Below are 14,235 nucleotides of genomic sequence, written 5' to 3' on the forward strand. Positions count from 1 at the left end.
GCTTTCCCCATGCCCAGAGTGGATGATCTCCTGACAGCGGCACGCAGGGGCAAGATTTTCACCAAGCTGGACCTAAGGGGGGCGTACAACTTGATCAGGATCCGGGAAGGAGATGAATGGAAAACCACGATGTTCACGCCTCTGGGCTCTTTTGAATATCTGGTGATGCCCTTCGGTTTGCAAGGGGGCTCAGCATGCTTCCAGGCCTTCATGCACCACGTCCTGGGGTCCCTCCTCTTCAGGAAATGCTTGGTCTTCCTAGATGACATCCTTATCTACTCGAATGACCCAGTGCAGCATGTGAAAGATGTCAGAGAGGTGTTGCAACGCCTGAAGGAGAACCACCTGTATGTGAAGCTGGAGAAGTGCAAGTTTCACACCAAAGAGGTGGACTTCCTGGGCTACAAGCTGTCAGACAAGGGGCTGGCGATGGACAAGGACAAGGTGCAGGCCATCCTGGACTGGCACAGCCCCAGGACGCGCAAAGATGCCCAACGCCTACTAGGCTTCGCTAACTTCTACAGGAAGTTCATCAAGAACTTCTCTCGCGTTACGGCTCCCATCACGGACTGCCTGAGAGGCAAGCAGAAGTTCAAGTGGACACCAGAGGCGCAAGCAGCGTTCGAAAGCCTCAAGAGAGTGTTCGCCTCAGACCAAAACCTGTTCCATGTGGTGCAGGACGCGCCCCTACGCATTGAGACAGATGCTTCTGAAAAAGCTGTGGGCGCAATTTTGTTGCAACTGGACGCCAACAGGGAGTGGAGACCCTGTGCCTTCTTCTCCAGGAAGCTGACACAGCCTGAACGCAACTACACAGTGTTTGATAGGGAACTTCTTGCGATCTACGCTGCGTTCCAGCACTGGCGACACTTCCTGGTGGGCGCGAAGCACCCCATCCAGGTGTGCACAGACCACAAGAACCTGGAGTTCTGGAGAACTGCCAGGGTGCTCAACCAGCGGCAGATACGGTGGGCAGAGTTCTTCTCGAACTTCAACTTCTCCATCCACTACATCCCGGGGGAGCAGAATGTCAGGGCGGATGCCCTCTCCCGCAAGCCAGAGTACATGGAGGAGGAGGCGCCACCAGCCCCAAGGCACATTTTCCCCCCGTCGGCATGGTCCTGCGGAGCAGCTGTGGTGAGCGAGGCAGAACTCACAGCACTGACGGCAGCGGATGAATTTGCCAACCGCATCTTCAGAGAACTGAGAGGGGGGAGGGAGCAGGCAAAAGACTTTGCAGAACGCAGAGGGCTGCTTTTCTACAAGGGTGCGCTGTACCTACCCACCACCCAGCTTCGACGTACGGTCCTCAAGCAGATGCACGACAACCCTACAGCGGGGCATTTTGGAAGGGACAAAACCGCTCACCTAGTCATGAGACACTTCTGGTGGCCAGGGGTGCGGGAAGATGTTCGAGACTATGTAAGGGGCTGTACCACCTGCCAGCGGGCGAAGGTGGTCAGAGCAGCGCCACCAGGGTTGCTGGAGCCCTTAGCCACACCACACAGGCCGTGGGAAGTGGTGTCCATGGACTTCATCACGGATCTGCCTTCGTCCAGGGGTAAGACTGCAGTGTTGGTGGTGGTGGACCTTATGTCCAAAATGTGTCACTTTATACCGTGTGCCAGGGCAGTCTCGGCAGAAGAGACAGCCAAACTGTTTGTTGATCACATTTTCAGACTGCATGGATTACCTTTAAGGGTTATTTCGGATCGTGGCCGCCAATTTGTTTCCAGGTTCTGGCGGCGGCTCATGAACCTCCTGCAGGTGGAGGTCAGCTTGTCGACGGCTAGACACCCGCAGACCAACGGACAAGCGGAGAGGGTCAACGCCATTCTGCAGCAGTACCTGAGATGCTACGTCAGCCAGCGGCAAACGGACTGGGTGGATCGCTTGCCACTAGCAGAATTTGCCTACAACAATGCAGTGCACGTCTCCACAGGGGTGTCGCCCTTTAAGGCCAATTACGGGCGCGACCTCAGATCTTTCCCAGAGAGGGAGAGGGAGGAGGAGGAGGAGGAGGGCCCACAGGCTGAGGATTGGGCAGAGGAACTGGAGACGGTGCACCAGCAGCTCAGAGAACACTTGGAGAGGGCCAAGGAAGCGTACAAAAAGGGGGCAGACCGCCACAGGCGACAAGGGGAGGTCATCAGGGTGGGGGACAAGGTGTGGTTGTCCTCGGAGGGCCTTCCCACCAGAGGGAGGTGCAAAAAGCTGGCACCCAAAAGGCTGGGCCCCTTCACGGTCACGCAACAGGTAAACCCGGTGGCATACAGGCTGGCACTGCCAGAGGACATGAGGGTGCATCCAGTGTTTCATAGATCGCTGCTGTCGCCGTACAGGGAAAGCAGCAGGCTCCGAGACAGCGAACAAACCCCCGAGGGAGGGGGGGAGAGGGAAGGCAGGGAGCAACTCAATGAGGCCACGGCCATCCTGGATTCAAGGTGGGGGGTGGGGGGACTGGAGTACCTCATGGCATGGGAGGATGCTCCACCGTCCCAGAATGAATGGGTCCCAGCCACTCAGATACAGGAGGAATTCTTGGTGGAAGAATTTCACGCCCTCTTTCCCCACAGACCCAAGCCCTGGCACATGGAAAGGGAGGGGGAGGAGGAGGAGGCACGGGAGAGCAGCTCACCATGGCGCTGGGAAGCGGAGTTTGAGGAACCAGAGGATGAGGTATGGGTGTCACCGAGATCCACCCAGTCAGAGGAAGGAGCAGATTGGCAGAACGTTTTTACCCCCACCAGCTCTGACGCCACGGACTTTTTGGGATTCCCGTCCGCCCAGGCGGAAGGGGGGGGCTCGCAGGACTGGGGGGAGGTATTCACACCAACGGGCTCGGAGAGCACTGAGTTCTTAGGCTTCCAGTCGTCACCGACACATGGGGGGGGCCTGGGGAGGGGTGAAGGAGAGCTTGGGAGGGGGGTGGATGTGAGGGACAGGGGATATCGCGAAGTCCCTCCCCTCCTGAGTTCAAGCCCGTCCCCGAGCAAAGGGGAAAGCAGGGAGAGTTCCGATTCCAGTGGGGAAGCAGGAAGTCGTGTCCGAGGCTCAGGCAAGGTAGAGGAGCCAGGGTCCCAGGTGGGACAGGAAGGGGCAAGCAAGGGGGGAAGACCCATCCCTCCAACTCCAGAATTACGCAGGAAGAGGAGGGGCAAGAGGATGGGTCTGCCAAAGCTTTTGTGTTGGAGAAAGACGCGCCAAAAGCCATTAGGAGGTTCTGAAACCGACTGACAACATCGCTCCGTGTAAATAGCAATGACTTGAGCACTGTAAATACGCAGCACCAATAAAAGAATAAAATGCAGAGCTGCGTAGCGTCGTTACTCTGAAGTAGTCCACTCCGGCCACTGTGACACAGCCCTACACGAGACACACCCAGGGGTAGTGAGGATGAAGGCCCTTGCCAGGAGTTATGTGTGGTGGCCGGGGATTGACAGAGAGATAGAGGCCTGGGTCCAACACTGCCAGACCTGCCAAGAATCCCGCCCGGATCCCCCAAGGGCCCCAGTCCAGCCCTGGGAGTCCGCCCGACATCCATGGTCACGCTTGCACGTGGACTTCGCTGGCCCCTTCCAGGGAAAAACATTCTTCATAGTGGTGGATTCCTACACCAAATGGCTGGAGGTTGCACTGGTACCATCCACTTCTACGGCGGCAGCCATCCGGGTACTACGTAAGCTGTTTGCGACCCACGGGCTCCCTGACACCCTCGTCTCGGACAATGGAACCGCATTCACGTCAGAGGAGTTCCAGACCTTCACAGCGCAGAACGCCATCCGCCACATCCGCTCAGCACCATTCCACCCTGCCACCAATGGCCAAGCGGAGCGCATGGTGCGGACCACCAAGGACAGCCTCCGCCGCATGACACAAGGGGACTGGGAATACCGCCTTGCCGCATTTCTTCTAGCACAGCACAGCACCCCAAGCACAACGACGGGCCGGAGCCCAGCTGAATTACTAATGGGCCGGCGCCTTGCAACTAGACTGGACCGACTTCACCCCGACAGAGCTCAGGATGAGGTAGTGGTGGGGAAAGGCAGGAACCCCCGGACATTTGTGGCCCAGGACCCAGTGTATGCAAAGAATTTTGGGGCAGGCCCAGCATGGGTACCCGCCACAGTCACCAAGGTGACCGGTCCCGTGTCGTACGAGGTACTAACGGAAGGGGGGCAATGTTGGCGCCGCCACTGCGACCAGCTACGACGACGATTCCCAGGAGGAACCCGGGAGGAGAGCGGGACAGAGGGGTCCCAAGGGGACAGCAGGGCAGTGAGGCCTGTAGAGCGAGAGGGGTGGGCAGGGGAAGCAGAAGCAGTAGGCACAGAGGGGCGCCCCGAGGCTGGAAGGACACCGGAACCAGAGCTACAACCTAGTGGTTCAGTGGCGCCAGACCAGACAGCCCTGGCACAGCCAGCAGCCTCAGAACACGAGCCAGAACCAGAACCCCTGACCAAGGAACACCCCAGGCCACAACGCACACGGAGGCGGCCAGCAGACCTTGGGGACTACGAATGCAACTTCCCGGGCAGGACTGGAACTTAGAGGGGAGGGGTGTTATGTACTGAGCTGAATCCTAGAACAATAGGATTCAGAATCAGCGGGAGCTACCCAATCCAACTCCAGGTGGAAGTGAATCCGCAACCTGATTGGCCTGCTGGAGCAGCCAATCAGGCGGCTGGCAGAAGTGAATCTGCTACCTGATTGGCCTGTAGGAGCAGCCAATCAGGCTGCAGGCAGAAGTCAATCCATAATATAATTGGCCCACAGGTGTAGCCCTGAAGTAGCCAATCACGCAAGGCCCATTGTGTAAATAATGTATATAAGCAGATGGTTTGGGGAAAAGAGCCATTCGTCTTCTCTTCTCCTCCTTGATGATTATGAGCTGAATAAAGAGCATGAAATTCACTCTTGACTCCGAGTATATTTCAGTCCCTTAGTCCGTGGCAGGGAGGGGAACACCATTTTGTGATTCACCTCAGGTGCCAAAACATCTTGGCCTGGCCCTGGGCACTGGTGATGACCTCTAGAGAGCTCTAAGGATGCTCTGTGTAGAACAGGCATCCCCAAACTTCGGCCCTCCAGTTCCCATCATCCCTGACCACTGCTCCTGTTAGCTAGGGATCATGGGAGTTGTAGGCCAAAACATCTGGAGGGCCACAGTTTGGGGATGCCTGGTGTAGAACTTCCTTCGAGCAGGTTAACTGGGAAGCAGGCCAGCCAGCCAGCAGCCATCGCCGCCAATATTGCCCAGATGGCTAGCTGCCTAGTATGTTGCTCCTGCCACCCACAGACAAAGGGGGGGGGGTTGGACAAGAAGAAGTTGCCTTGCCATATTGCATCAGGGCATTATATATTTATTTAGATACCTTCATTTCATTCGCACAGTGCACAACATGATAAAATGTAACACAGTCAATATAATTAAAAGCAATCAATTATAATGAAACAGCAAAAACAGTAGGGCATAAATGATAACACAATGTCAGCAGTGAGGCCCTAGTCCACATTTTGAACCCCAAGCCAGTGTGAATAGGCAGGTTTTTAATGCTGGGCAAAAATGAAAAACACATCCCTCTCCCTGTAAGAATTTGGATTTTATTTGCACAGCGCACCCCTGGAAAATTGGCAAAATGAGCTCTCGCAATGCACCACCTCTGAATGGGGTTGTGAATTGGTGCAAGGCATTTTGTAGCAGCCTTAGTAAAGGTAAAGGGACCCCTGACCATTAGGTCCAGTCGTGACCGATTCTGGGGTTGCACGCTCATCTCGCATTATTGGCCGAGGGAGCCGGCGTATAGCTTCCAGGTCATGTGGCCAGCATGACAAAGCTGCTTCTGGCAAACCAGAGCAGCACATGGAAACGCCGTTTACCTTCCCGCTGTAGCGGTTCCTATTTATCTACTTGCATTTTGACGTGTTTTCGAACTGCTAGGTTGGCAGGAGCTGGGACCAAGCAACGGGAGCTCACCCCGTCACAGGGATTCGAACCGCCGACCTTCTGATCAGCAAGCCCTAGGCTCAGTGGTTTAACCACAGCGCCACCTGGGTCATCTTAGTAAAACTTTGGTGGTGGCTCCTAAAAGGTTTAGGAAACTTAAGTAGGTAACAAGTGCAGAGAAGACGGTACTTGTGAATTTAACTAATCGTAGCAAATATCCACCTACGTCTGGTCTGCTAGTTCAAGGTCATCACTTCCATGGCCTGGACTTTGAATACTTTAGGAAACAGATTGCCTTGGAAAGTCTTCCTTTCCTCTGATCAAAAAGGGAGGCCTTCTGGCATCTTCCCCCCACCTGGCGACTGCCCCTGGACTTTGCACTATTGTTTTCCCTTTAGCCGCTGGCCTCCCTTCAGAATTTCTTCATAGAAAAAATTGCCTTGTTTTCTTTTGGCCAGCAGCTGAATACTTTTTCTATCTAAAGGAGTTTTATATAGCTGTTCATATTAATATTGCTGCTATCTTTTATTTTCATTTTCATTTTTTTAGTTATTACCATGTATTTATTCATGTTTACTCATCATTGCCTCTCAGTATGAAACTTGGCTAGTAAATTTCCTCTTAGTTTGGAAGCAAAATGAGAACAACAGTATTTCTTTCTATGTACGCAGGGGGCTGCCCCTTTTCTCCCTAGGCATCTCTCTTCCCCCTCCAGCCACATCTGAGCTCAAAATAGCACTGCAAGTCTTCTGATCCCAGCTGATTATAATGTTCCTATTAGAGTCTGGGTTACATGGCAACATTTCGTTGCAGGTCCACACTCGCTCCCTCTAATATAAACTTGGGCAATCCTGTGCCGATCAGTGTGGAAGTAAAATGTTGGCACCCAAAATTAAGGCAGCATTACATGTTCAGGAAGCTCCCAAGGTGTTTAGAGGAACCTAAACCACACTGTGTTTTTGTTTGTTTATTGAAAGCCCTGTTGTCCTGCTCTACAGATGAAAAGGTGATTTACAAATCAATTTAAAAAATTGGAAGTCCCTGCCTTCAGGCATCCAATCTAAAAAATGTGACACTAACGGAAAAGGGATGAAGATGTAGGAAAACCATAAACAAACTCCAAGATCAGTTTTGACAGTTACAGATTTCTTAGGATGACTAGCTGGGATGGAAACTGTTCAGCAAAAAGAGGAGCCATCTGCATACCTGCCAAGTTGCTGTCAGAGAAATAAGGGACCGGGCGGAAGTAGCAGACCGGAAGTAGCGCTGCCGCCATTTTGGAACTGGGAGGAGCATGCTCAGAAGTGACTTTTGATGCTGCTTTGCCCAGTTCCAAAATGGCCACCGCACCAGAAGTCGCACTGCAGCCATTTTGGAATTGGGCAGAGCAGCATCAAAAGTCGCTTCTGAGCATGCTCCGCCCAGTTCCAAAATGGCCACCACACCAGAATAAACCAGGAAAAAACAAAAAAATCCGTTTTTTTCAGCTAGGAACAGCTGGAAAAACAGGGATTTCCCGGGGAAAACGGGAGACTTGGCAGCTATGGCCATCTGAGCCAAGGCCTCTGCTTCCTGTCTCTCCCTTCACAGGAGCCTGATGAACTAATTGTGGCTTGGGCTTGTCCACACTTGTTCCGTGCCTAGAAAGTGGTTTTGCCTTTGCCCCACTGCCTCCCCCCCCCCAATACCCGCTCTTCAGCACTAATCAGAACAAACAGCAAACCAATTGCCAATTGTTCCAATTCAGAGATAAACTGAGGGTTTCCCTGGTGGGGCAAACAAAAAGGCAACTGGTCTCTCCTTAATTGCTCAGGACACCTTACAATTAAACCAAAACAATCCCATAAAAGGAACAACAGCATAAACATGGAAACAGGCTCATCAGATAAGAACATTTGAAAATGATGGTCTACCACTGCCTGGCAAGACCAGTACATTCTGTAAGAAGAAGACCTCCAGCCTGCAGGCCACATTATTTGGCCCACCTCCCTGATATTGGAGAAAAACTCGCGGCTGAATACTTTAGATGCGGCACTCCTTCAGACACATGTCACTGGACTGCAGCAGTGGTTCTTAACCTGTGGTCCAAATATTACAAGTTCTCCCTAATATAGTTGCAGCTACTGCAGGAAAAATGTTGAGGTCTCCAAGATTACTTTGAAGTTTCCATCACACGCTGGAGGCAATTTTTCTGTGTAAGTACATTTCAAAGCAGGAATCAATAAGGCAGCTGCAAGGGAACACATATGGAAAGAGTGAGACATTCTTTGCAGTCTGAGATCTGTACTATGGTACCTGTGAATTTGCCAGTGCCCCAGTTGCATCCCTAGTTCATTTTGCACCTGTTCTCTACTTTGGCTTTATTACTGCAGGTAAGTGCATTAGCCAAAGTGATAAGCAGGTAGCCTCTTAAGCACTGGACATGGCTGCAGTGAAAATTTCAAAGAACCCTCTGTGCATTTCTGTAGGAAATGTGCTGTATTTGAATCAATTCGGAAGAGCTTCAAGTGCCCTCCCAAGTGGTGCCAAAAACTACACAATTGTGGAGGTCTAAAATCAGACAAACCAGAATAGTGCTTTCCAATACAGCAGTTTATGAGCAACTAGGTCAGGATGAAAATAACAGAGGAAAATTATGCACAGTCAGAGATTTCTTAGAAGTACCCACTATGTGTTGAAGAGGCAAGCTGGTGGTAGGGGGATTGGCAGAGGGGGAGCTTAATTTTTAAAAATTCAGCTCCAAAGAATCCTGAGCATTTATCAGATTCAGTGGCTGCATTTGAAACCTCCAGAATGGGAGGAGGAGGGTCAGAACCCAGTGGGCAGAATAATATAAAACTAGGAGAAAGCACTTTTCTCCATTCCTAGAGGAATGTCATTAATATAATAATAATGGTGATCTTCCAAAAGCAAACAACTGTAGTGATGCTTCCAGTCCAGGGAACTCGCTACACTTGTGAAAAGGTGGGGTGCAGAGGGGGTGTCTGTGAGCCTTGTGCAGGGGGCTCTTTCCATTTAATTGGCAGGCATGTGTCACCTACACAACCCACTATTCCTCGCTAAGCATTTGCTTCACTCTGAATTAGTTTCCAGTTGTTGTTGTTGCCTGCAGGGAATCTGTTTAAAGCACCAGCTGAGTGGGATAATCACAAGACATGGGGATACGGCAGAGCTGCATGTTTACATATGCAGTATATGGTCAGAAGAGGCAAGCACTTATCCAACCTGGGCATATATGTGTACACAGGAAGTGCCTGGTCCTCCCAGTACTTCTGTGAGTCAGTCCAGTCATATGTAGAGAGAACACATGGGTTCAAATCTGTTATGTACTGAGCTGAATACTAGAACAATAGGATTCAGAATGAGCAGTCTGATTGGTCCGCAGGAGCTACCCAATCCAACTCCAGGTGGAAGTGAATCCGCAACCTGATTGGCCTGCAGGAGCAGCCAATCAGGCGGCTGGCAGAAGTGAATCTGCAACCTGACTGGCCTGTAGGAGCAGCCAATCAGGCTGCAGGCAGAAGTCATTCCACAACCTGATTGGCCCACAGGTGTAGCCCTGAAGTAGCCAATCACGCAAGGCCCATTGTGTAAATAATGTATATAAGAAGATGGTTTTGGGAAAAGAGCCAGTCTTCTCTTCTTCTCCTTGATGACTATGAGCTGAATAAAGAGCATGAAAATCACTCTCGACTCCGAGTATATTTCAAAATCCATACACGGTTATGAAGCTGGTTGACTGGCTGGCTAGCCTGGGGCAAGTCACTGTTTCTCAGTATATCTCACCATAAATGGCTGTTCTAAGGATGGGAAAACATCATGCTCCTTAACCTTGAAGGGAGGGCAGAGTCCAAATGACATGGGGAGAAGGGGAGGGGGAGAAGGGGTAATACACAAGAGCAGGTGCATGCACATTAAACTTGCACCAGTGGCAACTGGTGACATTCTGACTTGGCAGGGCTGCAGTAGTTACAGACCCTCCAAGTGTCCCTATTTTCCAGGGACAGCCCCGGATTTTCACCTTCATGTTTGATATTAAGGAGAATGTATTCAAGGTTTGGGCAAGGATAAGATCATGGCCACTGGTCCCATCACCTCCTGGCAAATAGAAGGGGAAGAAATGAAGGCAGTGAGAGGTTTTACTTTCTTGGGTTCCATGATCACTGCAGACGGTGACAGCAGTCACAAAATTAAAAGACGCCTGCTTCTTGGGAGAAAAGCAATGACAAACCTAGACAGCATCTTAAAAAGCATTGATATCACCTTGCCTACAAAGGTCCATATAGTTAAAGCTATGGTTTTCCCAGTAGTGATGTATGGAAGTGAGAGCTGGAGCATAAAGAAGGCTGATCGCCGAAGAATCGGTGCTTTTGAATTATGGTGCTGGAGGAGACTCTTGAGAGTCCCATGGACTGCAAGAAGATCAAACCTATCCATTCTGAAGGAAATCAGCCCTGAGTGCTCACTGGAAGGACAGATCCTGAAGCTGAGGCTTCAATACTTTGGCCACCTCATGAGAAGAGAAGACTCCCTGGAAAAGACCCTGAAGTTGAGAAAGATTGAGGGCACAAGGAGAAGGGGACGACAGAGGACGAGATGGTTGGACAAACTGCAGGAGGCAGTGGAAGACAGGTGTGCCTGGCGTGCTCTTGTCCATGGGGTCACAAAGAGTCAGACATGACTAAACGACTAAACAACAACAAAGAGAGTCACTCAGTGATATTTTTGGTCAGGCCTAGATGCAAAACTTTTTCTTTTAGAAATTCAGTGACAAACTCACAAAAAGGGAAGGCAATAAAAAACAGGTTACCAAGCCATAATCAGGAACAAAAGGGATTGAATTGCCCCACTCCCTACCTCACACATATGACATTATTTCAAAATAGTGTAAGTATAGTACTCCCTTGCCCTTTCCCCTCCCTACAAAGGAACGAAGTGAAAGCTATTATCTCCTTTTTCCAAGACACTCAAACACAGTATATTGAAATTAGTCTTGAGGCTTTGTAGGGTTCTAGCTTTGGAAACGTTCTCACCTCAACAGATCTGTTGTTTTTAACCACACAGTACCGTTTTGTTGTCCTCTTCTCTCCCCCCATATCTCAGTTCCTCCCTTCAGTCAAGACATTTAGAAAGAAAACGATCATTTTATTCCTTTCAGCAATCAGGAGAAGGCTTGTTGTAAGACTATATATATATATATATATATATATATATATATATATATATATATATACACATATACATATACACACACACACAGAGAGAGAGAGAGAGAGAGAGAGACAGACAGACAGACAGACAGACAGACAGACAGACAGACAGACAGACAAATGTTTTCTGGAAATATATGTGTCTCAGAACAACCTGCCTGGCTCCGCCCAGTAGCTGCTGCAGATTTTTGATTAGTGAATATAGGGAAATGGTTAATACAGAGTTCGTTGAAATTCAATGTGCATTTAAAAGCAAACCTATCAAATTTGAACTTTCTAAAGCAAGGAGAACCAAAACACAGCCATCCTTTGAAATTTGTACTTACCCCAATTTTGCAATACACTTTTCCTGTTAAACTATATTTACAAAAATGCATATTTTAGGGGATAGCATGCATAAAAAGAATATACTGAAGAAAATATCATTAAAATGCATTAAGATTTCCTGCAAAAAATGTATACATTAGTCAAAACTTCATAAAAATGTATTTATTATGAGATAATATTAATTTTCATGAGGATTTTTTAAAAAACTCTGCAAATTTCTGCAGAAATTGAGAAAAGTGAAGACTGGGAAAATGAGAAATCGAGATAACTGTCAGATCTATCCATCCCTAGTTGAAACATGTGCACAATCCACCCACCATTTCTCTTTCCAATCCCCCATTCCATTCATACACACAAAAATATGATAGATGATAGAAAGATAGATAGAAAGATAGAAAGATGATAGATTCACCCTGTGTCCATTGTTGTGTTCTCCTTCTCGCAGAAGCAAAGGGCAGAAGCAAAAAGGGCAAATCTGTTCAAAGCAGAAAACAACCCCTGCCTATTAGAATGTGCCAAGAGCTGTGAGTAGGTATGGCCTTAAAGGAAATAAACTCTGAACATGCTCAGAATACATGCATTGGCTAGTAGGTCTACTATGATGGCAGACCTACTGGAATGCCCTCATGACAATGGGAGGGAGGGAGAAACTGCAGAACCAGGCCTAAGAGCCAGTAGCTACAATACAAATTTATTTTCACATGGCTTTTGTGCCTGGAAATAAATGGGTTCAACCTCCCGGCCACAGCAAATACTTTGGGTTTGAGACTGACTGAATGGTATAGAAAGCGGATTGGCCAGAAAATCGGAGATTGACAAATGTCTCCAGGAACCTCTCTCTAAATTCAAATAGATTATAGAAAGAGATGTGGGACTAAGAAATAGTGTGGCTTTGAGATTGGGGGTGGGGTGTCTTTAAAGAATTCTGCATGGCACTTCATCGGGCAATGCCCCAACTGCCCTCCACTCACTGCACACTGCATTTTACGTTTTATGGAAAACATATACAGCACCGCATATACAAAACTTCTGTTTGGCGAACCATGTGAATTAGCCTTTAAACTGTTTAGATTAAGAAACAATTTCTCTCTGTGTTAGAAGGGAATGGAAATGGTCCATGGACAAGTTACTTACACTTCAGAAACTTATTAAAATGTGTATGAGCCATCTTTGGTTACTAAATAAAGATAAAAACTTATTTATTATTTATTGCAACAAATTATTTCCTGCCTTTCTACAGATAGAAACTGTAGAAAACTCTTCTGTGAAAGCATATTTTTCTGAATTTACAAAGGCAAAAATCCCTGGCAGTATGATGCTATCTCTGAGATGGGAACTTGGGAAGATGGGGTGATCCTCTTTCAGAAGCAAAACATAACGGTATGCAAGCGGAGTAAATGTTCACTTGTATAATGATACTCTTGCAACTGTGGGCCACACTAGCACAAGGGGGGGGTGGGTTGGGGAAATTGGGTGGCTTTGGGGTGCTGCAAGTGGAGAAATGGGGCTTCATTGGCAGCCTATACAAGGTCAGAGTTGTTCCTGTCTCCATTGAAAGTGTAACATCTCATTGGGTCTATAAAAGAAACAGTATAAGTGAAAACATTCCTATATTTGTTAATGGATATTCCCAACAACTACTCCCTACCTCACCCCCAAGCCATACTGATGTATAGGATTCCAACTAGGATTCCAACTGCTGGTGTTCATGGCCCATAATCAAGAGTTTGCAAAGCCCAGCACAAGGGAATGCATATCACATTTCAAAACACAAAGCACTGATTTTGCAGTACCTTTTTCTAGACAGGTAATGTATCCAAATATGCATGTACTGGGGTAAAGTGTGCATAACATGTATATTTTGGTGAAACTAACATACACAAATGCATATGGGGGAAATGACTTCCATCCTGATGTTGAATTCCATCCTTGGTGCCTGCCTGTAATGTAACTATTGGTGCAAGAGGGGCTTCACCAGCCAGCAGCTCAGCATCCTTGGGGAGCCTCCTTCCTTTCAACAAGGATGCTGGTGAAATGCTCAGGTTCAGTGCAGTTGTTGTTCCAGCTGGTAGTTTGCTATGTGTCTCCCCACCCTCTCCACTGCAGCAACACATAAGGAATTGCTCCAACTGTTCCTATTTACCAAGGGCGGTCCCTGCCTTCTGTAACTTTCTTAATGGGTAGGAGCATTTAGCCTTATCAAATACATGTTGAAATGCATTCTTCCTTTCAACACTTTTTAATGTTCAAACTGATATAATATACTCAATTTGAAGCAAATCTTCACATATAAAAATAGAGAATAAATTGGGTTTTTGAAGGTTATTTTTGTTGTTTTTCCTTGACACATACAGAACTGGTGATTTATTTATTTTTGCAAATTCTCACATTTATCTAATTAACAGTTTACAGGCAGGATCTTTGGCTGTCTTCAAAATACAGGGCAAGCTATATTTCCTGCTGTAACCATAGGACTTCAGTTCAGTTAAATGCTATCGATTTAAGTATGAAGACACAGAGCTTTCCCCTCCCTCCCCCCCCATAAACAAACCCACCACATATGGAAAAAATAACCATTCATCATCTGACATTTCCAACACAGGATTATAATTATTGTTAATTTTACTTGTCCATACAGAAGTAACATACCATCTGGTGAGCGTCTTATAACAGTTTTCACTTACATTCGTATTTAAAGAAAAGGTGTCACCAATTTATCTATAAACATTCTCACATGTGCACTGGAATATT

This window comes from Zootoca vivipara, chromosome 8 (genome assembly GCF_963506605.1).
Source record: "Zootoca vivipara chromosome 8, rZooViv1.1, whole genome shotgun sequence".
Taxonomy (NCBI): domain Eukaryota; kingdom Metazoa; phylum Chordata; class Lepidosauria; order Squamata; family Lacertidae; genus Zootoca; species Zootoca vivipara.